Genomic DNA, 22,377 nt, shown 5'->3' on the forward strand with positions numbered 1-22,377 from the left:
CTGGGCATTTGCACAGACCTCTCCATGCCTGATTGGTGCCGAAGGTTAGTTGCAAGTGGTCCCCTGCTCACCCTACCTTACACAGGGCCATGCCCAGTTAGGCCCCTCAGGGCTAGGCCCGGCAGGGCTAAGCCCGGCGTTCGTCAGGCGAAGTGCCTGGACCCCTGATCATCATACCTCAGAATCTGGTCTAGCTATTGCAGACATGGGGAATGGTGCTTATATCCCATTGACAGCGCCCACAAGCTGCATACTAATAGCCAATGATGTGTGAATGCGGTCAGGGTAGCAGACATATAGAACAATTGGGTGGGTTCGCTTCCGAACTGGATGCACAGGAGCAGGAGAGAATGGCTGTTGGCGATGTATGCAACTTGCTCTGCGTGAACACATCTACCGACCCCTTCCCCTACACACACGGGCACATACACACACACACACATAGCCATTGGAGCTATGCAGAGCTAATCAGAAAGATTGGTAATCATTAGAACATGAAAGATATGTGTTCATTTTTTATTAAACTTGTGGACTCCCGCAGAAACAGAGGGACTCACATCTCTAATTGAGGCTTGCTTACCTCTATACAAATGTGTTTGCTGGCTGTCTTTCTTCAACTGGTATGTGCGGTTGTGTCTGTCTTTGTCTTTCAACACGCCTGGCACGTTTACATTATCAAAGAGATGATTGTATGGAGATGGGGAACACCCCTCCGTTGCATTGTGAACTTGAACAGTCTTTTCACCAAAGCAGCTACATGCGACATTGCAAGGTTTTTGTCAGTCTTTGCCTGAAAACATTAGGCCTTCCTCTCGAACTCTATTTCACTCCTTCTGTGGAAGACTTCAATTATGAGGATGCATCCCGTCATAAAAGGTTCTCTGTAGATGGTGCAACTCTGGCTTCTCTTCCCCGTGCTTTTTGAAAATAATCCGCCCGAGGCCCTGATGAGGTTTGAACTCATGACCCCTGGTTTACAAGACCAGTGCTCTGCCACTGAGCTACAAGGCCACCTGCTGCTTGCTCACAGCCAACAACAGAAAGTGCAAAGAAACCATGGGTTTTACCTAGGTAGATCTCCAGGTATATGAATTTCTGGTTGTGTAAAAATGGCTGTATATCTCTGCATGTGTTCAGTACGTCATCATACATCTGATTTGCGAAAGCGTGTGTGCTTATGTTGGTGATACATTGTCGGTATGCGTTTGAGTATGTACTTTTACGGGTATGTATGTATTGAGTAGGATGCTGAACAGGTTCATGAGTTTAGATAGCAGGTCAGAATGATGGCAAAAGGAACATGTAAAAGGCAGACAACTAAAAGAAAAAAGAATTTGGGATGTAAGCTTGGGAATTTACTAACTGCGCTGATTTTGGCTCCTATAATAGTAAAGAATGGAAACCTACGAGGAAAGTCTTTGACTAATTTCATTCTCCGCCTGCACCAATGAACTTATTTTTACATCTCTATTTCCATATCTGTACTCATTCCTGTCTTTCACAGGGAGGTTGAAAGACTTTGGTCTATGTTTAAATGCAGACTATAAAGAAAAAATACGACGAAGGTGGGATTCGAACCCACGCGTGCAGAGCACAATGGATTAGCAGTCCATCGCCTTAACCACTCGGCCACCTCGTCTGTTTGGGAACAGTGCTCGAGTCCCATGCTTAAAGAAGAGATAAAACAATGGTGGTGCAAAGTCAGTGAAAAATAGATCATGTTTGTCATAGTAGAAACAAGATCGTTGACTCGTTCTTCCTTACCCGGCCATTGATAGATAAACACATCAAGTTGAAGTTCAGAAAAACATAACAAGAGCTCCTGAAGGGTTCACAACACTAATCCAGAGGAAGGTGCTTGAGCTTCCGTATGGCACACCATTAGTAGTAAAACCAGCATAACGCAAGCTCCAGTTTCCCAGTGTTTGGCATCATTCGACGTTTCCAGCCAAGATCAAAGTTCAGATGCTGCTGCTTCCTGTGATGTCATTGAATTTAAATAGTGAGTGATGGCAATAACCCTTTTCCAATTAAATTTTGCCACATCAACGTCCCTGAAAATAGAGAAAGGCGTGCAACCCAGAACCGCTGTACTGTTCAATAGAGTAAGGGCTTAACCGTGATCATCTGCATCTGTCATCACAAGATTATCAAGGTCTTTTTCTTGAAGAAATTAGGTCCAGAAAGCCGACCTTCCCCACAGACTATTCAGACACCTTGCGCTTGTGGCTTTGTTATAGGCCCGAATCCATTGGTAAAAGGTTGCACAGGTACAATGTGCAATATCAGTTCCTATTCAACAATGTTCAAGAAAATTACCATTTGGAGGCCCTGATGAGGATCGAACTCACTACCCCTGGTTTACAAGACCAGTGCTCTGCCACTGAGCTACAGAGCCCCTCAGGTTATGACGCATAACAGCAACACAACGAGCACACAACATGATGTTTACTGGGTAGACATATTTGAAGGGTGTGTGAGAATGTATGTATATGATTGTGATTTGACCTGTTTTTTTCTGGCCGATTTTTTGAGGAGCAGCTAATTTGTGCGTATTCCGCGCAATTTTAGGGTGACTAATGAGGAGATGTGATGCGTGAAAGTTGAAAAAAACATGTACATGGCAGCAGAGAGACAATATGGATATTACCTTTGCTTTTTTAAATTTCTATCCGGATTCTGGCTCAAAGGGTAGTCAAGCACAGCAGATTGCATTCCTGCCAGTAACACGACAACCTTGTTTGTGTCCTTCTTAATCAACTAACATGCATATTTTCACTTTTGTCTGTATGTTCTTTGAAAGCCAATGGCAATGGTGCTTAGAGCAATGCAGATGTTTAAAAAAGATTTCAAAAGTTAAAATCGACAAAGGTGGGATTCGAAACCACGCGTGTACAGCAGATTAGCAGTCCATCGCCTTAACCACTCGGCCACCTCGTCTACAGGGATTATGTTAGGCATTCAAGTCTTTACAGGTGATAACACAAACATCTTCAAAATAGAACCACAATGCGTTCCTTGTTGAGGTACATCCAGCCGTTTGCAGGAAAACTGCCTCACTTGCTGTTGAGAAAAATTCATCAAAGTCCTGGGGTGTTTATAGGCATCGCCAAGATGACATTGGGAGGTGTTTCAATTGACACGTGTTGAATATGAGGAAGAGCATCATGCTGGCTCCAGTGGCACTGCCTGCAGCATGACAAAAATGTAGAAGGGACATTTGACTGCACCATTGGCTGAACATCAGTGGCAAAGTGTATATCAGGCTAAAAGGTAAGCTCCAGTGGCACAATATGGGCACTACAAGGCACCCATAATTTGGTGTCAGCTAAAAAGACAATGCCAGAGCTTGTGGGTGCTTTTGTACACTTGTGTGTGTGTTTGTGGGTGTAGTTTCATGTCGAAAACCAAAACACAGCCGCTCCAGTGGCGCAATTGGTTAGCGCGCGGTACTTATACAGCAGTACATGCAGCGAGCAATGCCGAGGTTGTGAGTTCAAGCCTCACCTGGAGCAACTTTGGAACTTTTTACTAATTCACCTCAAAACTGAATTATTGAACCAATAAATGTTCTGGACATTTTTTGGTTCACCTCAAGGTTTCCTTGATTGTCAGTTAATGTTGTATGACAGCTCCTCTGCCTTTTAGACATGGAATACTCATTGCAAGTTATTTATGGGGTGTTTGCGCTTTAAATACAGCTACGGAGGGTTTTTGAAAATAGAACAGAAAATAAAAAATGTCAACTGTTATTATACTCCATTTTCTGCTGAGCACCACTTACGGAAGACATTTGTAAAGGTAGAAAAAGGGTTACTGGAGTAGGATCCAGGAGACAATATCAACTTACAAAGAATAATGTTGTCTATTTACTGCATTATCGCCTTTGAAGCAAACCTCTGAGAATAAATACCCTTTCACTAATCAGGCAGTCACTTTGATAAAATCAAGCAGAACAAGGATGCTGATAGGAACTCGCCTCATTTGCATATGGGCTAGGGCTTCTGGGAGCCATGAGAATTAGGAGTTGAAGGTTTTGCAGATCGAGATTGCTAAAGGGCTGGGCATTTGCACAGACCTCTCCATGCCTGATTGGTGCCGAAGGTTAGTTGCAAGTGGTCCCCTGCTCACCCTACCTTACACAGGGCCATGCCCAGTTAGGCCCCTCAGGGCTAGGTACGGCAGGGCTAAGCCCGGCGTTCGTCAGGCGAAGTGCCTGGACCCCTGCTCATCATACCTCAGAATCTGGTCTAGCTATTGCAGACATGGGGAATGGTGCTTATATCCCATTGACAGCGCCCACAAGCTGCATACTAATAGCCAATGATGTGTGAATGCGGTCAGGGTAGCAGACATATAGAACAATTGGGTGGGTTCGCTTCCGAACTGGATGCACAGGAGCAGGAGAGAATGGCTGTTGGCGATGTATGCAACTTGCTCTGCGTGAACACATCTACCGACCCCTTCCCCTACACACACGGGCACATACACACACACACACACATAGCCATTGGAGCTATGCAGAGCTAATCAGAAAGATTGGTAATCATTAGAACATGAAAGATATGTGTTCATTTTTTATTAAACTTGTGGACTCCCGCAGAAACGGAGGGACTCACATCTCTAATTGAGGCTTGCTTACCTCTATACAAATGTGTTTGCTGGCTGTCTTTCTTCAACTGGTATGTGCGGTTGTGTCTGTCTTTGTCTTTCAACACGCCTGGCACGTTTACATTATCAAAGAGATGATTGTATGGAGATGGGGAACACCCCTCCGTTGCATTGTGAACTTGAACAGTCTTTTCACCAAAGTAGCTACATGCGACATTGCAAGGTTTTTGTCAGTCTTTGCCTGAAAACATTAGGCCTTCCTCTCGAACTCTATTTCACTCCTTCTGTGGAAGACTTCAATTATGAGGATGCATCCCGTCATAAAAGGTTCTCTGTAGATGGTGCAACTCTGGCTTCTCTTCCCCGTGCTTTTTGAAAATAATCCGCCCGAGGCCCTGATGAGGTTTGAACTCATGACCCCTGGTTTACGAGACCAGTGCTCTGCCACTGAGCTACAAGGCCACCTGCTGCTTGCTCACAGCCAACAACAGAAAGTGCAAAGAAACCATGGGTTTTACCTAGGTAGATCTCCAGGTATATGAATTTCTGGTTGTGTAAAAATGGCTGTATATCTCTGCATGTGTTCAGTACGTCATCATACATCTGATTTGCGAAAGCGTGTGTGCTTATGTTGGTGATACATTGTCGGTATGCGTTTGAGTATGTACTTTTACGGGTATGTATGTATTGAGTAGGATGCTGAACAGGTTCATGAGTTTAGATAGCAGGTCAGAATGATGGCAAAAGGAACATGTAAAAGGCAGACAACTAAAAGAAAAAAGAATTTGGGATGTAAGCTTGGGAATTTACTAACTGCGCTGATTTTGGCTCCTATAATAGTAAAGAATGGAAACCTACGAGGAAAGTCTTTGACTAATTTCATTCTCCGCCTGCACCAATGAACTTATTTTTACATCTCTATTTCCATATCTGTACTCATTCCTGTCTTTCACAGGGAGGTTGAAAGACTTTGGTCTATGTTTAAATGCAGACTATAAAGAAAAAATACGACGAAGGTGGGATTCGAACCCACGCGTGCAGAGCACAATGGATTAGCAGTCCATCGCCTTAACCACTCGGCCACCTCGTCTGTTTGGGAACGGTGCTCGAGTCCCATGCTTAAAGAAGAGATACAACAATGGTGGTGCAAAGTCAGTGAAAAATAGATCATGTTTGTCATAGTAGAAACAAGATCGTTGACTCGTTCTTCCTTACCCGGCCATTGATAGATAAACACATCAAGTTGAAGTTCAGAAAAATATAACAAGAGCTCCTGGAGGGTTCACAACACTAATCCAGAGGAAGGTGCTTGAGCTTCCGTATGGCACACCATTAGTAGTAAAACCAGCATAACGCAAGCTCCAGTTTCCCAGTGTTTGGCATCATTCAACGTTTCCAGCCAAGATCAAAGTTCAGATGCTGCTGCTTCCTGTGATGTCATTGAATTTAAATAGTGAGTGATGGCAATAACCCTTTTCCAATTAAATTTTGCCACATCAACGTCCCTGAAAATAGAGAAAGGCGTGCAACCCAGAACCGCTGTACTGTTCAATAGAGTAAGGGCTTCACCGTGATCATCTGCATCTGTCATCACAAGATTATCAAGGTGTTTTTCTTGAAGAAATTAGGTCCAGAAAGCCGACCTTCCCCACAGACTATTCAGACACCTTGCGCTTGTGGCTTTGTTATAGGCCCGAATCCATTGGTAAAAGGTTGCACAGGTACAATGTGCAATATCAGTTCCTATTCAACAATGTTCAAGAAAATTACCATTTGGAGGCCCTGATGAGGATCAAACTCACGACCCCTGGTTTACAAGACCAGTGCTCTGCCACTGAGCTACAGAGCCCCTCAGGTCATGACGCATAACAGCAAAACAACGAGCACACAACATGATGTTTACTGGGTAGACATATTTGAAGGGTGTGTGAGAATGTATGTATATGATTGTGATTTGACCTGTTTTTTTCAGGCCGATTTTTTGAGGAGCAGCTAATTTGTGCGTATTCCGCGCAATTTTAGGGTGACTAATGAGGAGATGTGATGCGTGAAAGTTGAAAAAAACATGTACATGGCAGCAGAGAGACAATATGGATATTACCTTTGCTTTTTTAAATTTCTATCCGGATTCTGGCTCAAAGGGTAGTCAAGCACAGCAGATTGCATTCCTGCCAGTAACACGACAACCTTGTTTGTGTCCTTCTTAATCAACTAACATGCATATTTTCACTTTTGTCTGTATGTTCTTTGAAAGCCAATGGCAATGGTGCTTAGAGCAATGCAGATGTTTAAAAAAGATTTCAAAAGTTAAAATCGACAAAGGTGGGATTCGAAACCACGCGTGTACAGCAGATTAGCAGTCCATCGCCTTAACCACTCGGCCACCTCGTCTACAGGGATTATGTTAGGCATTCAAGTCTTTACAGGTAATAACACAAACATCTTCAAAATAGAACCACAATGCGTTCCTTGTTGAGGTACATCCAGCCGTTTGCAGGAAAACTGCCTCACTTGCTGTTGAGAAAAATTCATCAAAGTCCTGGGGTGTTTATAGGCATCGCCAAGATGACATTGGGAGGTGTTTCAATTGACACGTGTTGAATATGAGGAAGAGCATCATGCTGGCTCCAGTGGCACTGCCTGCAGCATGACAAAAATGTAGAAGGGACATTTGACTGCACCATTGGCTGAACATCAGTGGCAAAGTGTATATCAGGCTAAAAGGTAAGCTCCAGTGGCACAATATGGGCACTACAAGGCACCCATAATTTGGTGTCAGCTAAAAAGACAATGCCAGAGCTTGTGGGTGCTTTTGTACACTTGTGTGTGTGTTTGTGGGTGTAGTTTCATGTCGAAAACCAAAACACAGCAGCTCCAGTGGCGCAATCGGTTAGCGCGCGGTACTTATACAGCAGTACATGCAGTGAGCAATGCCGAGGTTGTGAGTTCAAGCCTCACCTGGAGCAACTTTGGAACTTTTTACTAATTCACCTCAAAACTGAATTATTGAACCAATAAATGTTCTGGACATTTTTTGGTTCACCTCAAGGTTTCCTTGATTGTCAGTTAATGTTGTATGACAGCTCCTCTGCCTTTTAGACATGGAATACTCATTGCAAGTTATTTATAGGGTGTTTGCGCTTTAAATACAGCTACGGAGGGTTTTTGAAAATAGAACAGAAAATAAAAAATGTCAACTGTTATTATACTCCATTTTCTGCTGAGCACCACTTACGGAAGACATTTGTAAAGGTAGAAAAAGGGTTACTGGAGTAGGATCCAGGAGACAATATCAACTTACAAAGAATAATGTTGTCTATTTACTGCATTATCGCCTTTGAAGCAAACCTCTGAGAATAAATACCCTTTCACTAATCAGGCAGTCACTTTGATAAAATCAAGCAGAACAAGGATGCTGATAGGAACTCGCCTCATTTGCATATGGGCTAGGGCTTCTGGGAGCCATGAGAATTAGGAGTTGAAGGTTTTGCAGATCGAGATTGCTAAAGGGCTGGGCATTTGCACAGGCCTCTCCATGCCTGATTGGTGCCGAAGGTTAGTTGCAAGTGGTCCCCTGCTCACCCTACCTTACACAGGGCCATGCCCAGTTAGGCCCCTCAGGGCTAGGTACGGCAGGGCTAAGCCCGGCGTTCGTCAGGCGAAGTGCCTGGACCCCTGCTCATCATACCTCAGAATCTGGTCTAGCTATTGCAGACATGGGGAATGGTGCTTATATCCCATTGACAGCGCCCACAAGCTGCATACTAATAGCCAATGATGTGTGAATGCAGTCAGGGTAGCAGACATATAGAACAATTGGGTGGGTTCGCTTCCGAACTGGATGCACAGGAGCAGGAGAGAATGGCTGTTGGCGATGTATGCAACTTGCTCTGCGTGAACACATCTACCGACCCCTTCCCCTACACACACGGGCACATACACACACACACACACACATAGCCATTGGAGCTATGCAGAGCTAATCAGAAAGATTGGTAATCATTAGAACATGAAAGATATGTGTTCATTTTTTATTAAACTTGTGGACTCCCGCAGAAACGGAGGGACTCACATCTCTAATTGAGGCTTGCTTACCTCTATACAAATGTGTTTGCTGGCTGTCTTTCTTCAACTGGTATGTGCGGTTGTGTCTGTCTTTGTCTTTCAACACGCCTGGCACGTTTACATTATCAAAGAGATGATTGTATGGAGATGGGGAACACCCCTCCGTTGCATTGTGAACTTGAACAGTCTTTTCACCAAAGCAGCTACATGCGACATTGCAAGGTTTTTGTCAGTCTTTGCCTGAAAACATTAGGCCTTCCTCTCGAACTCTATTTCACTCCTTCTGTGGAAGACTTCAATTATGAGGATGCATCCCGTCATAAAAGGTTCTCTGTAGATGGTGCAACTCTGGCTTCTCTTCCCCGTGCTTTTTGAAAATAATCCGCCCGAGGCCCTGATGAGGTTTGAACTCATGACCCCTGGTTTACGAGACCAGTGCTCTGCCACTGAGCTACAAGGCCACCTGCTGCTTGCTCACAGCCAACAACAGAAAGTGCAAAGAAACCATGGGTTTTACCTAGGTAGATCTCCAGGTATATGAATTTCTGGTTGTGTAAAAATGGCTGTATATCTCTGCATGTGTTCAGTACGTCATCATACATCTGATTTGCGAAAGCGTGTGTGCTTATGTTGGTGATACATTGTCGGTATGCGTTTGAGTATGTACTTTTACGGGTATGTATGTATTGAGTAGGATGCTGAACAGGTTCATGAGTTTAGATAGCAGGTCAGAATGATGGCAAAAGGAACATGTAAAAGGCAGACAACTAAAAGAAAAAAGAATTTGGGATGTAAGCTTGGGAATTTACTAACTGCGCTGATTTTGGCTCCTATAATAGTAAAGAATGGAAACCTACGAGGAAAGTCTTTGACTAATTTCATTCTCCGCCTGCACCAATGAACTTATTTTTACATCTCTATTTCCATATCTGTACTCATTCCTGTCTTTCACAGGGAGGTTGAAAGACTTTGGTCTATGTTTAAATGCAGACTATAAAGAAAAAATACGACGAAGGTGGGATTCGAACCCACGCGTGCAGAGCACAATGGATTAGCAGTCCATCGCCTTAACCACTCGGCCACCTCGTCTGTTTGGGAACGGTGCTCGAGTCCCATGCTTAAAGAAGAGATAAAACAATGGTGGTGCAAAGTCAGTGAAAAATAGATCATGTTTGTCATAGTAGAAACAAGATCGTTGACTCGTTCTTCCTTACCCGGCCATTGATAGATAAACACATCAAGTTGAAGTTCAGAAAAATATAACAAGAGCTCCTGGAGGGTTCACAACACTAATCCAGAGGAAGGTGCTTGAGCTTCCGTATGGCACACCATTAGTAGTAAAACCAGCATAACGCAAGCTCCAGTTTCCCAGTGTTTGGCATCATTCAACGTTTCCAGCCAAGATCAAAGTTCAGATGCTGCTGCTTCCTGTGATGTCATTGAATTTAAATAGTGAGTGATGGCAATAACCCTTTTCCAATTAAATTTTGCCACATCAACGTCCCTGAAAATAGAGAAAGGCGTGCAACCCAGAACCGCTGTACTGTTCAATAGAGTAAGGGCTTCACCGTGATCATCTGCATCTGTCATCACAAGATTATCAAGGTCTTTTTCTTGAAGAAATTAGGTCCAGAAAGCCGACCTTCCCCACAGACTATTCAGACACCTTGCGCTTGTGGCTTTGTTATAGGCCCGAATCCATTGGTAAAAGGTTGCACAGGTACAATGTGCAATATCAGTTCCTATTCAACAATGTTCAAGAAAATTACCATTTGGAGGCCCTGATGAGGATCGAACTCACGACCCCTGGTTTACAAGACCAGTGCTCTGCCACTGAGCTACAGAGCCCCTCAGGTTATGACGCATAACAGCAACACAACGAGCACACAACATGATGTTTACTGGGTAGACATATTTGAAGGGTGTGTGAGAATGTATGTATATGATTGTGATTTGACCTGTTTTTTTCAGGCCGATTTTTTGAGGAGCAGCTAATTTGTGCGTATTCCGCGCAATTTTAGGGTGACTAATGAGGAGATGTGATGCGTGAAAGTTGAAAAAAACATGTACATGGCAGCAGAGAGACAATATGGATATTACCTTTGCTTTTTTAAATTTCTATCCGGATTCTGGCTCAAAGGGTAGTCAAGCACAGCAGATTGCATTCCTGCCAGTAACACGACAACCTTGTTTGTGTCCTTCTTAATCAACTAACATGCATATTTTCACTTTTGTCTGTATGTTCTTTGAAAGCCAATGGCAATGGTGCTTAGAGCAATGCAGATGTTTAAAAAAGATTTCAAAAGTTAAAATCGACAAAGGTGGGATTCGAAACCACGCGTGTACAGCAGATTAGCAGTCCATCGCCTTAACCACTCGGCCACCTCGTCTACAGGGATTATGTTGGGCATTCAAGTCTTTACAGGTAATAACACAAACATCTTCAAAATAGAACCACAATGCGTTCCTTGTTGAGGTACATCCAGCCGTTTGCAGGAAAACTGCCTCACTTGCTGTTGAGAAAAATTCATCAAAGTCCTGGGGTGTTTATAGGCATCGCCAAGATGACATTGGGAGGTGTTTCAATTGACACGTGTTGAATATGAGGAAGAGCATCATTCTGGCTCCAGTGGCACTGCCTGCAGCATGACAAAAATGTAGAAGGGACATTTGACTGCACCATTGGCTGAACATCAGTGGCAAAGTGTATATCAGGCTAAAAGGTAAGCTCCAGTGGCACAATATGGGCACTACAAGGCACCCATAATTTGGTGTCAGCTAAAAAGACAATGCCAGAGCTTGTGGGTGCTTTTGTACACTTGTGTGTGTGTTTGTGGGTGTAGTTTCATGTCGAAAACCAAAACACAGCAGCTCCAGTGGCGCAATCGGTTAGCGGTGCGGTACTTATACAGCAGTACATGCAGTGAGCAATGCCGAGGTTGTGAGTTCAAGCCTCACCTGGAGCATCTTTGGAACTTTTTACTAATTCACCTCAAAACTGAATTATTGAACCAATAAATGTTCTGGCCATTTTTTGGTTCACCTAAAGGTTTCCTTGATTGTCAGTTAATGTTGTATGACAGCTCCTCTGCCTTTTAGACATGGAATACTCATTGCAAGTTATTTATGGGGTGTTTGCGCTTTAAATACAGCTACGGAGGGTTTTTGAAAATAGAACAGAAAATAAAAAATGTCAACTGTTATTATACTCCATTTTCTGCTGAGCACCACTTACGGAAGACATTTGTAAAGGTAGAAAAAGGGTTACTGGAGTAGGATCCAGGAGACAATATCAACTTACAAAGAATAATGTTGTCTATTTACTGCATTATCGCCTTTGAAGCAAACCTCTGAGAATAAATACCCTTTCACTAATCAGGCAGTCACTTTGATAAAATCAAGCAGAACAAGGATGCTGATAGGAACTCGCCTCATTTGCATATGGGCTAGGGCTTCTGGGAGCCATGAGAATTAGGAGTTGAAGGTTTTGCAGATCGAGATTGCTAAAGGGCTGGGCATTTGAACAGACCTCTCCATGCCTGATTGGTGCCGAAGGTTAGTTGCAAGTGGTCCCCTGCTCACCCTACCTTACACAGGGCCATGCCCAGTTAGGCCCCTCAGGGCTAGGCCCGGCAGGGCTAAGCCCGGCGTTTGTCAGGCGAAGTGCCTGGACCCCTGCTCATCATACCTCAGAATCTGGTCTAGCTATTGCAGACATGGGGAATGGTGCTTATATCCCATTGACAGCGCCCACAAGCTGCATACTAATAGCCAATGATGTGTGAATGCGGTCAGGGTAGCAGACATATAGAACAATTGGGTGGGTTCGCTTCCGAACTGGATGCACAGGAGCAGGAGAGAATGGCTGTTGGCGATGTATGCAACTTGCTCTGCGTGAACACATCTACCGACCCCTTCCCCTACACACACGGGCACATACACACACACACATAGCCATTGGAGCTATGCAGAGCTAATCAGAAAGATTGGGAATCATTAGAACATGAAAGATATGTGTTCATTTTTTATTAAACTTGTGGACTCCCGCAGAAACGGAGGGACTCACATCTCTAATTGAGGCTTGCTTACCTCTATACAAATGTGTTTGCTGGCTGTCTTTCTTCAACTGGTATGTGCGGTTGTGTCTGTCTTTGTCTTTCAACACGCCTGGCACGTTTACATTATCAAAGAGATGATTGTATGGAGATGGGGAACACCCCTCCGTTGCATTGTGAACTTGAACAGTCTTTTCACCAAAGCAGCTACATGCGACATTGCAAGGTTTTTGTCAGTCTTTGCCTGAAAACATTAGGCCTTCCTCTCGAACTCTATTTCACTCCTTCTGTGGAAGACTTCAATTATGAGGATGCATCCCGTCATAAAAGGTTCTCTGTAGATGGTGCAACTCTGGCTTCTCTTCCCCGTGCTTTTTGAAAATAATCCGCCCGAGGCCCTGATGAGGTTTGAACTCATGACCCCTGGTTTACGAGACCAGTGCTCTGCCACTGAGCTACAAGGCCACCTGCCGCTTGCTCACAGCCAACAACAGAAAGTGCAAAGAAACCATGGGTTTTACCTAGGTAGATCTCCAGGTATATGAATTTCTGGTTGTGTAAAAATGGCTGTATATCTCTGCATGTGTTCAGTACGTCATCATACATCTGATTTGCGAAAGCGTGTGTGCTTATGTTGGTGATACATTGTCGGTATGCGTTTGAGTATGTACTTTTACGGGTATGTATGTATTGAGTAGGATGCTGAACAGGTTCATGAGTTTAGATAGCAGGTCAGAATGATGGCAAAAGGAACATGTAAAAGGCAGACAACTAAAAGAAAAAAGAATTTGGGATGTAAGCTTGGGAATTTACTAACTGCGCTGATTTTGGCTCCTATAATAGTAAAGAATGGAAACCTACGAGGAAAGTCTTTGACTAATTTCATTCTCCGCCTGCACCAATGAACTTATTTTTACATCTCTATTTCCATATCTGTACTCATTCCTGTCTTTCACAGGGAGGTTGAAAGACTTTGGTCTATGTTTAAATGCAGACTATAAAGAAAAAATACGACGAAGGTGGGATTCGAACCCACGCGTGCAGAGCACAATGGATTAGTAGTCCATCGCCTTAACCACTCGGCCACCTCGTCTGTTTGGGAATGGTGCTCGAGTCCCATGCTTAAAGAAGAGATAAAACAATGGTGGTGCAAAGTCAGTGAAAAATAGATCATGTTTGTCATAGTAGAAACAAGATCGTTGACTCGTTCTTCCTTACCCGGCCATTGATAGAAAAACACATCAAGTTGAAGTTCAGAAAAATATAACAAGAGCTCCTGGAGGGTTCACAACACTAATCCAGAGGAAGGTGCTTGAGCTTCCGTATGGCACACCATTAGTAGTAAAACCAGCATAACGCAAGCTCCAGTTTCCCAGTGTTTGGCATCATTCAACGTTTCCAGCCAAGATCAAAGTTCAGTTGCTGCTGCTTCCTGTGATGTCATTGAATTTAAATAGTGAGTGATGGCAATAACCCTTTTCCAATTAAATTTTGCCACATCAACGTCCCTGAAAATAGAGAAAGGCGTGCAACCCAGAACCGCTGTACTGTTCAATAGAGTAAGGGCTTCACCGTGATCATCTGCATCTGTCATCACAAGATTATCAAGGTCTTTTTCTTGAAGAAATTAGGTCCAGAAAGCCGACCTTCCCCACAGACTATTCAGACACCTTGCGCTTGTGGCTTTGTTATAGGCCCGAATCCATTGGTAAAAGGTTGCACAGGTACAATGTGCAATATCAGTTCCTATTCAACAATGTTCAAGAAAATTACCATTTGGAGGCCCTGATGAGGATCGAACTCACGACCCCTGGTTTACAAGACCAGTGCTCTGCCACTGAGCTACAGAGCCCCTCAGGTTATGACGCATAACAGCAACACAACGAGCACACAACATGATGTTTACTGGGTAGACATATTTGAAGGGTGTGTGAGAATGTATGTATATGATTGTGATTTGACCTGTTTTTTTCAGGCCGATTTTTTGAGGAGCAGCTAATTTGTGCGTATTCCGCGCAATTTTAGGGTGACTAATGAGGAGATGTGATGCGTGAAAGTTGAAAAAAACATGTACATGGCAGCAGAGAGACAATATGGATATTACCTTTGCTTTTTTAAATTTCTATCCGGATTCTGGCTCAAAGGGTAGTCAAGCACAGCAGATTGCATTCCTGCCAGTAACACGACAACCTTGTTTGTGTCCTTCTTAATCAACTAACATGCATATTTTCACTTTTGTCTGTATGTTCTTTGAAAGCCAATGGCAATGGTGCTTAGAGCAATGCAGATGTTTAAAAAAGATTTCAAAAGTTAAAATCGACAAAGGTGGGATTCGAAACCACGCGTGTACAGCAGATTGGCAGTCCATCGCCTTAACCACTCGGCCACCTCGTCTACAGGGATTATGTTAGGCATTCAAGTCTTTACAGGTAATAACACAAACATCTTCAAAATAGAACCACAATGCGTTCCTTGTTGAGGTACATCCAGCCGTTTGCAGGAAAACTGCCTCACTTGCTGTTGAGAAAAATTCATCAAAGTCCTGGGGTGTTTATAGGCATCGCCAAGATGACATTGGGAGGTGTTTCAATTGACACGTGTTGAATATGAGGAAGAGCATCATGCTGGCTCCAGTGGCACTGCCTGCAGCATGACAAAAATGTAGAAGGGACATTTGACTGCACCATTGGCTGAACATCAGTGGCAAAGTGTATATCAGGCTAAAAGGTAAGCTCCAGTGGCACAATATGGGCACTACAAGGCACCCATAATTTGGTGTCAGCTAAAAAGACAATGCCAGAGCTTGTGGGTGCTTTTGTACACTTGTGTGTGTGTTTGTGGGTGTAGTTTCATGTCGAAAACCAGAACACAGCAGCTCCAGTGGCGCAATCGGTTAGCGCGCGGTACTTATACAGCAGTACATGCAGTGAGCAATGCCGAGGTTGTGAGTTCAAGCCTCACCTGGAGCATCTTTGGAACTTTTTACTAATTCACCTCAAAACTGAATTATTGAACCAATAAATGTTCTGGACATTTTTTGGTTCACCTCAAGGTTTCCTTGATTGTCAGTTAATGTTGTATGACAGCTCCTCTGCGTTTTAGACATGGAATACTCATTGCAAGTTATTTATGGGGTGTTTGCGCTTTAAATACAGCTACGGAGGGTTTTTGAAAATAGAACAGAAAATAAAAAATGTCAACTGTTATTATACTCCATTTTCTGCTGAGCACCACTTACGGAAGACATTTGTAAAGGTAGAAAAAGGGTTACTGGAGTAGGATCCAGGAGACAATATCAACTTACAAAGAATAATGTTGTCTATTTACTGCATTATCGCCTTTGAAGCAAACCTCTGAGAATAAATACCCTTTTCACTAATCAGGCAGTCACTTTGATAAAATCAAGCAGAACAAGGATGCTGATAGGAACTCGCCTCATTTGCATATGGGCTAGGGCTTCTGGGAGCCATGAGAATTAGGAGTTGAAGGTTTTGCAGATCGAGATTGCTAAAGGGCTGGGCATTTGCACAGACCTCTCCATGCCTGATTGGTGCCGAAGGTTAGTTGCAAGTGGTCCCCTGCTCACCCTACCTTACACAGGGCCATGCCCAGTTAGGCCCCTCAGGGCTAGGCCCGGCAGGGCTAAGCCCGGCGTTTGTCAGGCGAAGTGCCTGGACCCCTGCTCATCATACCTCAGAATCTGGTCTAGCTATTGCAGACATGGGGAATGGTGCTTATATCCCATTGACAGCGCCCACAAGCTGCATACTAATAGCCAATGATGTGTGAATGCGGTCAGGGTAGCAGACATATAGAACAATTGGGTGGGTTCGCTTCCGAACTGGATGCACAGGAGCAGGAGAGAATGGCTGTTGGCGATGTATGCAACTTGCTCTGCGTGAACACATCTACCGACCCCTTCCCCTACACACACGGGCACATACACACACACACACACACATAGCCATTGGAGCTATGCAGAGCTAATCAGAAAGATTGGTAATCATTAGAACATGAAAGATATGTGTTCATTTTTTATTAAACTTGTGGACTCCCGCAGAAACGGAGGGACTCACATCTCTAATTGAGGCTTGCTTACCTCTATACAAATGTGTTTGCTGGCTGTCTTTCTTCAACTGGTATGTGCGGTTGTGTCTGTCTTTGTCTTTCAACACGCCTGGCACGTTTACATTATCAAAGAGATGATTGTATGGAGATGGGGAACACCCCTCCGTTGCATTGTGAACTTGAACAGTCTTTTCACCAAAGCAGCTACATGCGACATTGCAAGGTTTTTGTCAGTCTTTGCCTGAAAACATTAGGCCTTCCTCTCGAACTCTATTTCACTCCTTCTGTGGAAGACTTCAATTATGAGGATGCATCCCGTCATAAAAGGTTCTCTGTAGATGGTGCAACTCTGGCTTCTCTTCCCCGTGCTTTTTGAAAATAATCCGCCCGAGGCCCTGATGAGGTTTGAACTCATGAACCCCGGGTTTACGAGACCAGTGCTCTGCCACTGAGCTACAAGGCCACCTGCCGCTTGCTCACAGCCAACAACAGAAAGTGCAAAGAAACCATGGGTTTTACCTAGGTAGATCTCCAAGTATATGAATTTCTGGTTGTGTAAAAATGGCTGTATATCTCTGCATGTGTTCAGTACGTCATCATACATCTGATTTGCGAAAGCGTGTGTGCTTATGTTGGTGATACATTGTCGGTATGCGTTTGAGTATGTACTTTTACGGGTATGTATGTATTGAGTAGGATGCTGAACAGGTTCATGAGTTTAGATAGCAGGTCAGAATGATGGCAAAAGGAACATGTAAAAGGCAGACAACTAAAAGAAAAAAGAATTTGGGATGTAAGCTTGGGAATTTACTAACTGCGCTGATTTTGGCTCCTATAATAGTAAAGAATGGAAACCTACGAGGAAAGTCTTTGACTAATTTCATTCTCCGCCTGCACCAATGAACTTATTTTTACATCTCTATTTCCATATCTGTACTCATTCCTGTCTTTCACAGGGAGGTTGAAAGACTTTGGTCTATGTTTAAATGCAGACTATAAAGAAAAAATACGACGAAGGTGGGATTCGAACCCACGCGTGCAGAGCACAATGGATTAGCAGTCCATCGCCTTAACCACTCGGCCACCTCGTCTGTTTGGGAACTGTGCTCGAGTCCCATGCTTAAAGAAGAGATAAAACAATGGTGGTGCAAAGTCAGTGAAAAATAGATCATGTTTGTCATAGTAGAAACAAGATCGTTGACTCGTTCTTCCTTACCCGGCCATTGATAGATAAACACATCAAGTTGAAGTTCAGAAAAATATAACAAGAGCTCCTGGAGGGTTCACAACACTAATCCAGAGGAAGGTGCTTGAGCTTCCGTATGGCACACCATTAGTAGTAAAACCAGCATAACGCAAGCTCCAGTTTCCCAGTGTTTGGCATCATTCAACGTTTCCAGCCAAGATCAAAGTTCAGTTGCTGCTGCTTCCTGTGATGTCATTGAATTTAAATAGTGAGTGATGGCAATAACCCTTTTCCAATTAAATTTTGCCACATCAACGTCCCTGAAAATAGAGAAAGGCGTGCAACCCAGAACCGCTGTTCTGTTCAATAGAGTAAGGGCTTCACCGTGATCATCTGCATCTGTCATCACAAGATTATCAAGGTCTTTTTCTTGAAGAAATTAGGTCCAGAAAGCCGACCTTCCCCACAGACTATTCAGACACCTTGCGCTTGTGGCTTTGTTATAGGCCCGAATCCATTGGTAAAAGGTTGCACAGGTACAATGTGCAATATCAGTTCCTATTCAACAATGTTCAAGAAAATTACCATTTGGAGGCCCTGATGAGGATCGAACTCACGACCCCTGGTTTACAAGACCAGTGCTCTGCCACTGAGCTACAGAGCCCCTCAGGTTATGACGCATAACAGCAACACAACGAGCACACAACATGATGTTTACTGGGTAGACATATTTGAAGGGTGTGTGAGAATGTATGTATATGATTGTGATTTGACCTGTTTTTTTCTGGCCGATTTTTTGAGGAGCAGCTAATTTGTGCGTATTCCGCGCAATTTTAGGGTGACTAATGAGGAGATGTGATGCGTGAAAGTTGAAAAAAACATGTACATGGCAGCAGAGAGACAATATGGATATTACCTTTGCTTTTTTAAATTTCTATCCGGATTCTGGCTCAAAGGGTAGTCAAGCACAGCAGATTGCATTCCTGCCAGTAACACGACAACCTTGTTTGTGTCCTTCTTAATCAACTAACATGCATATTTTCACTTTTGTCTGTATGTTCTTTGAAAGCCAATGGCAATGGTGCTTAGAGCAATGCAGATGTTTAAAAAAGATTTCAAAAGTTAAAATCGACAAAGGTGGGATTCGAAACCACGCGTGTACAGCAGATTAGCAGTCCATCGCCTTAACCACTCGGCCACCTCGTCTACAGGGATTATGTTAGGCATTCAAGTCTTTACAGGTAATAACACAAACATCTTCAAAATAGAACCACAATGCGTTCCTTGTTGAGGTACATCCAGCCGTTTGCAGGAAAACTGCCTCACTTGCTGTTGAGAAAAATTCATCAAAGTCCTGGGGTGTTTATAGGCATCGCCAAGATGACATTGGGAGGTGTTTCAATTGACACGTGTTGAATATGAGGAAGAGCATCATGCTGGCTCCAGTGGCACTGCCTGCAGCATGACAAAAATGTAGAAGGGACATTTGACTGCACCATTGGCTGAACATCAGTGGCAAAGTGTATATCAGGCTAAAAGGTAAGCTCCAGTGGCACAATATGGGCACTACAAGGCACCCATAATTTGGTGTCAGCTAAAAAGACAATGCCAGAGCTTGTGGGTGCTTTTGTACACTTGTGTGTGTGTTTGTGGGTGTAGTTTCATGTCGAAAACCAAAACACAGCAGCTCCAGTGGCGCAATTAGCGCGCGGTACTTATACAGCAGTACATGCAGTGAGCAATGCTGAGGTTGTGAGTTCAAGCCTCACCTGGAGCAACTTTGGAACTTTTTACTAATTCACCTCAAAACTGAATTATTGAACCAATAAATGTTCTGGACATTTTTTGGTTCACCTCAAGGTTTCCTTGATTGTCAGTTAATGTTGTATGACAGCTCCTCTGCCTTTTAGACATGGAATACTCATTGCAAGTTATTTATGGGGTGTTTGCGCTTTAAATACAGCTACGGAGGGTTTTTGAAAATAGAACAGAAAATAAAAAATGTCAACTGTTATTATACTCCATTTTCTGCTGAGCACCACTTACGGAAGACATTTGTAAAGGTAGAAAAAGGGTTACTGGAGTAGGATCCAGGAGACAATATCAACTTACAAAGAATAATGTTGTCTATTTACTGCATTATCGCCTTTGAAGCAAACCTCTGAGAATAAATACCCTTTCACTAATCAGGCAGTCACTTTGATAAAATCAAGCAGAACAAGGATGCTGATAGGAACTCGCCTCATTTGCATATGGGCTAGGGCTTCTGGGAGCCATGAGAATTAGGAGTTGAAGGTTTTGCAGATCGAGATTGCTAAAGGGCTGGGCATTTGCACAGACCTCTCCATGCCTGATTGGTGCCGAAGGTTAGTTGCAAGTGGTCCCCTGCTCACCCTACCTTACACAGGGCCATGCCCAGTTAGGCCCCTCAGGGCTAGGCCCGGCAGGGCTAAGCCAGCGTTTGTCAGGCGAAGTGCCTGGACCCCTGCTCATCATACCTCAGAATCTGGTCTAGCTATTGCAGACATGGGGAATGGTGCTTATATCCCATTGACAGCGCCCACAAGCTGCATACTAATAGCCAATGATGTGTGAATACGGTCAGGGTAGCAGACATATAGAACAATTGGGTGGGTTCGCTTCCGAACTGGATGCACAGGAGCAGGAGAGAATGGCTGTTGGCGATGTATGCAACTTGCTCTGCGTGAACACATCTACCGACCCCTTCCCCTACACACACGGGCACATACACACACACACACACACATAGCCATTGGAGCTATGCAGAGCTAATCAGAAAGATTGGTAATCATTAGAACATGAAAGATATGTGTTCATTTTTTATTAAACTTGTGGACTCCCGCAGAAACGGAGGGACTCACATCTCTAATTGAGGCTTGCTTACCTCTATACAAATGTGTTTGCTGGCTGTCTTTCTTCAACTGGTATGTGCGGTTGTGTCTGTCTTTGTCTTTCAACACGCCTGGCACGTTTACATTATCAAAGAGATGATTGTATGGAGATGGGGAACACCCCTTCGTTGCATTGTGAACTTGAACAGTCTTTTCACCAAAGCAGCTACATGCGACATTGCAAGGTTTTTGTCAGTCTTTGCCTGAAAACATTAGGCCTTCCTCTCGAACTCTATTTCACTCCTTCTGTGGAAGACTTCAATTATGAGGATGCATCCCGTCATAAAAGGTTCTCTGTAGATGGTGCAACTCTGGCTTCTCTTCCCCGTGCTTTTTGAAAATAATCCGCCCGAGGCCCTGATGAGGTTTGAACTCATGACCCCTGGTTTACGAGACCAGTGCTCTGCCACTGAGCTACAAGGCCACCTGCTGCTTGCTCACAGCCAACAACAGAAAGTGCAAAGAAACCATGGGTTTTATCTAGGTAGATCTCCAGGTATATGAATTTCTGGTTGTGTAAAAATGGCTGTATATCTCTGCATGTGTTCAGTACGTCATCATACATCTGATTTGCGAAAGCGTGTGTGCTTATGTTGGTGATACATTGTCGGTATGCGTTTGAGTATGTACTTTTACGGGTATGTATGTATTGAGTAGGATGCTGAACAGGTTCATGAGTTTAGATAGCAGGTCAGAATGATGGCAAAAGGAACATGTAAAAGGCAGACAACTAAAAGAAAAAAGAATTTGGGATGTAAGCTTGGGAATTTACTAACTGCGCTGATTTTGGCTCCTATAATAGTAAAGAATGGAAACCTACGAGGAAAGTCTTTGACTAATTTCATTCTCCGCCTGCACCAATGAACTTATTTTTACATCTCTATTTCCATATCTGTACTCATTCCTGTCTTTCACAGGGAGGTTGAAAGACTTTGGTCTATGTTTAAATGCAGACTATAAAGAAAAAATACGACGAAGGTGGGATTCGAACCCACGCGTGCAGAGCACAATGGATTAGCAGTCCATCGCCTTAACCACTCGGCCACCTCGTCTGTTTGGGAACGGTGCTCGAGTCCCATGCTTAAAGAAGAGATAAAACAATGGTGGTGCAAAGTCAGTGAAAAATAGATCATGTTTGTCATAGTAGAAACAAGATCGTTGACTCGTTCTTCCTTACCCGGCCATTGATAGATAAACACATCAAGTTGAAGTTCAGAAAAATATAACAAGAGCTCCTGGAGGGTTCACAACACTAATCCAGAGGAAGGTGCTTGAGCTTCCGTATGGCACACCATTAGTAGTAAAACCAGCATAACGCAAGCTCCAGTTTCCCAGTGTTTGGCATCATTCAACGTTTCCAGCCAAGATCAAAGTTCAGATGCTGCTGCTTCCTGTGATGTCATTGAATTTAAATAGTGAGTGATGGCAATAACCCTTTTCCAATTAAATTTTGCCACATCAACGTCCCTGAAAATAGAGA

General features: G+C 43.6%; 21 non-coding genes across 21 annotated transcripts; 4 read left to right on the plus strand and 17 right to left on the minus strand.

The window, feature by feature from the left end:
• Positions 1–939: 939 nt before the first annotated feature.
• TRNAT-UGU (transfer RNA threonine (anticodon UGU)) lies at positions 940–1,011 on the minus strand. The gene has a single exon. It is a non-coding gene; the product is annotated as a tRNA-Thr (tRNA).
• Positions 1,012–1,557: 546 nt separating this feature from the next.
• On the minus strand, positions 1,558–1,639 carry TRNAS-GCU (transfer RNA serine (anticodon GCU)). The gene has a single exon. It is a non-coding gene; the product is annotated as a tRNA-Ser (tRNA).
• A 687-nt stretch (positions 1,640–2,326) lies between these two features.
• TRNAT-UGU (transfer RNA threonine (anticodon UGU)) lies at positions 2,327–2,398 on the minus strand. The gene has a single exon. It is a non-coding gene; the product is annotated as a tRNA-Thr (tRNA).
• Positions 2,399–3,420: 1,022 nt separating this feature from the next.
• TRNAI-UAU (transfer RNA isoleucine (anticodon UAU)) lies at positions 3,421–3,515 on the plus strand. Its single transcript has 2 exons — positions 3,421–3,458; positions 3,480–3,515. It is a non-coding gene; the product is annotated as a tRNA-Ile (tRNA).
• A 1,486-nt stretch (positions 3,516–5,001) lies between these two features.
• TRNAT-CGU (transfer RNA threonine (anticodon CGU)) lies at positions 5,002–5,073 on the minus strand. Its single transcript has one exon. It is a non-coding gene; the product is annotated as a tRNA-Thr (tRNA).
• Positions 5,074–5,619: 546 nt separating this feature from the next.
• Positions 5,620–5,701, minus strand: TRNAS-GCU (transfer RNA serine (anticodon GCU)). Its single transcript has one exon. It is a non-coding gene; the product is annotated as a tRNA-Ser (tRNA).
• Positions 5,702–6,388: 687 nt separating this feature from the next.
• TRNAT-UGU (transfer RNA threonine (anticodon UGU)) lies at positions 6,389–6,460 on the minus strand. The gene has a single exon. It is a non-coding gene; the product is annotated as a tRNA-Thr (tRNA).
• Positions 6,461–7,482: 1,022 nt separating this feature from the next.
• TRNAI-UAU (transfer RNA isoleucine (anticodon UAU)) lies at positions 7,483–7,577 on the plus strand. Its single transcript has 2 exons — positions 7,483–7,520; positions 7,542–7,577. It is a non-coding gene; the product is annotated as a tRNA-Ile (tRNA).
• Positions 7,578–9,065: 1,488 nt separating this feature from the next.
• On the minus strand, positions 9,066–9,137 carry TRNAT-CGU (transfer RNA threonine (anticodon CGU)). The gene has a single exon. It is a non-coding gene; the product is annotated as a tRNA-Thr (tRNA).
• A 546-nt stretch (positions 9,138–9,683) lies between these two features.
• Positions 9,684–9,765, minus strand: TRNAS-GCU (transfer RNA serine (anticodon GCU)). Its single transcript has one exon. It is a non-coding gene; the product is annotated as a tRNA-Ser (tRNA).
• Positions 9,766–10,452: 687 nt separating this feature from the next.
• Positions 10,453–10,524, minus strand: TRNAT-UGU (transfer RNA threonine (anticodon UGU)). The gene has a single exon. It is a non-coding gene; the product is annotated as a tRNA-Thr (tRNA).
• Positions 10,525–11,546: 1,022 nt separating this feature from the next.
• On the plus strand, positions 11,547–11,642 carry TRNAI-UAU (transfer RNA isoleucine (anticodon UAU)). The gene is made up of 2 exons: positions 11,547–11,585; positions 11,607–11,642. It is a non-coding gene; the product is annotated as a tRNA-Ile (tRNA).
• Positions 11,643–13,124: 1,482 nt separating this feature from the next.
• TRNAT-CGU (transfer RNA threonine (anticodon CGU)) lies at positions 13,125–13,196 on the minus strand. Its single transcript has one exon. It is a non-coding gene; the product is annotated as a tRNA-Thr (tRNA).
• A 546-nt stretch (positions 13,197–13,742) lies between these two features.
• On the minus strand, positions 13,743–13,824 carry TRNAS-ACU (transfer RNA serine (anticodon ACU)). Its single transcript has one exon. It is a non-coding gene; the product is annotated as a tRNA-Ser (tRNA).
• A 687-nt stretch (positions 13,825–14,511) lies between these two features.
• Positions 14,512–14,583, minus strand: TRNAT-UGU (transfer RNA threonine (anticodon UGU)). The gene has a single exon. It is a non-coding gene; the product is annotated as a tRNA-Thr (tRNA).
• Positions 14,584–15,605: 1,022 nt separating this feature from the next.
• On the plus strand, positions 15,606–15,700 carry TRNAI-UAU (transfer RNA isoleucine (anticodon UAU)). The gene is made up of 2 exons: positions 15,606–15,643; positions 15,665–15,700. It is a non-coding gene; the product is annotated as a tRNA-Ile (tRNA).
• A 1,489-nt stretch (positions 15,701–17,189) lies between these two features.
• TRNAT-CGU (transfer RNA threonine (anticodon CGU)) lies at positions 17,190–17,262 on the minus strand. Its single transcript has one exon. It is a non-coding gene; the product is annotated as a tRNA-Thr (tRNA).
• A 546-nt stretch (positions 17,263–17,808) lies between these two features.
• TRNAS-GCU (transfer RNA serine (anticodon GCU)) lies at positions 17,809–17,890 on the minus strand. Its single transcript has one exon. It is a non-coding gene; the product is annotated as a tRNA-Ser (tRNA).
• A 687-nt stretch (positions 17,891–18,577) lies between these two features.
• TRNAT-UGU (transfer RNA threonine (anticodon UGU)) lies at positions 18,578–18,649 on the minus strand. The gene has a single exon. It is a non-coding gene; the product is annotated as a tRNA-Thr (tRNA).
• A 2,600-nt stretch (positions 18,650–21,249) lies between these two features.
• On the minus strand, positions 21,250–21,321 carry TRNAT-CGU (transfer RNA threonine (anticodon CGU)). Its single transcript has one exon. It is a non-coding gene; the product is annotated as a tRNA-Thr (tRNA).
• A 546-nt stretch (positions 21,322–21,867) lies between these two features.
• TRNAS-GCU (transfer RNA serine (anticodon GCU)) lies at positions 21,868–21,949 on the minus strand. Its single transcript has one exon. It is a non-coding gene; the product is annotated as a tRNA-Ser (tRNA).
• Positions 21,950–22,377: the final 428 nt, after the last annotated feature.

This window comes from Ambystoma mexicanum, chromosome 13 (genome assembly GCF_040938575.1).
Source record: "Ambystoma mexicanum isolate Mex_15411 chromosome 13, UKY_AmexF1_1, whole genome shotgun sequence".
NCBI lineage: Eukaryota > Metazoa > Chordata > Amphibia > Caudata > Ambystomatidae > Ambystoma > Ambystoma mexicanum.